We start from the raw sequence: 1,612 nt of genomic DNA on the forward strand, positions 1-1,612 counted from the left end.
CCGCCCCGCCTCCTTCCCGCCCGCGTCTCGCGAGGCGGGTGGGCGGGAACCTCGGCGCCAGCCTCGCCGCTGCCTCCCGATTGGCTAGCGCGGCGGCCGTCGCTGACTGGAGGAGAAAGCTGTCAGTCTGGCCCGCTGGAGGTGCTGATTGGATAGCTGGGTGAGGGTCAGCGGGGTGGCGCTAGGACCTGATGCCCGGGCTCGAGGCCTGCCGGTTTGCTGGGTGCGAGCCGGGACAGCGGCGGGGCGGCCCCGGAGTGGTCGCCGCAAGTTTCCGCAGCACCGGGCAGAGGGGCGGAGCCGCCCACCGCGCTGCGCCACTGAGAGGCCTGAGTCAGGGCGCGAAATGGCGGCTGCACCAGTGACCAATGAGCAGCCGGCGCCGCGGCGCGCGGGCGCATATGATACCGCGAGGGATTCTGGGAGTTGTATTCTCGGATGGAGTGTCACAGGATCCCAGAATGTCAGGGGTTGGAAGGGGCCTGGAAAGCTCATCCAGTGCAATCCCCCCATGGAGCAGGAACACCCAGATGAGGTGACACAGGAAGGTGTCCAGGCGGGTTGGAATGTCTGCAGAGAAGGAGACTCCACAACCCCCTGGGCAGCCTGGGCCAGGCTCTGCCACCCTCACCCCAAACAAGTTTCTTCTCATATTTCAGTGGAACCTCCTGTGTTCCAGTTTGCACCCATTGCCCCTTGTCCTGTCACTGGTTGTCACCCAGAAGAGCCTGGCTCCATCCTCCTGACACTCCCCCTTTCCATATTGATCCCCAGGAATGAGTCCCCCCTCAGTCTCCTCTTGTCCAGCTCCAGAGCCCCAGCTCCCTCAGCCTTTCCTCACACGGGAGATGCTCCACTCCCTGCAGCATCTTGGTGGCTGCGCTGGACTCTCTCCAGCAGTTCCCTGTCCTGCTGGAACTGAGGGGCCACAACTGGACACAACATTCCAGGTGTGGTCTCCCCAGGGCAGAGCAGAGGGGCAGGAGAACCTCTCTGACCTACTGACCACCCCCTTCTAACCACCCCAGGTCCCATTGGCTTCCTGGCCACAAGGGCCCAGTGCTGGCTCATGGTCACCCTGCTGTCCCCAGGACCCCCAGGTCCCTTTCCCCTACGCTGCTCTCTAATAGGTCATTCCCCAACTTACACTGAACCTGGGGCTGTTCCTGCCCAGATTCAAGACTCTACACTTGCCCTTGTTCTATTTCATTCCATTTTTCCCCGCCCAGCTCTCCAGCCTGTCCAGGTCTCTGATGGCAGCACAGCTTCCAGTGTCAGCCACTCCTCCCAGCTCGGTGTCACCAGCAAACTTGCTGACAGTCACTCTATTCCCTCGTCCCAATCATTGATGAATATATTGAATAATACCGGCCCCAGCACTGTCCCTGATGCTCTGCACTGGATACAGGATCAACTGGACTGTGCCCATTGACCACGACTCTCTGGCTTCTTCCCTTCAGCCAGTTCGCAGCCACCTCACCGCCCCGCCGCCAGGGGGCGCGGGGGCACCACGTGGCGGTCCGAGGCGGGGCGCTCCGGCCGGCGCGAGCGCCGCTTCTCAGTGGTGCCGTTCGCGGCGCTGCCGCCGGGCCGGCAGGGGGCGGGGCGGGGC

This window comes from Streptopelia decaocto, assembly GCF_964273445.1.
Source record: "Streptopelia decaocto genome assembly, chromosome: 24".
Taxonomy (NCBI): domain Eukaryota; kingdom Metazoa; phylum Chordata; class Aves; order Columbiformes; family Columbidae; genus Streptopelia; species Streptopelia decaocto.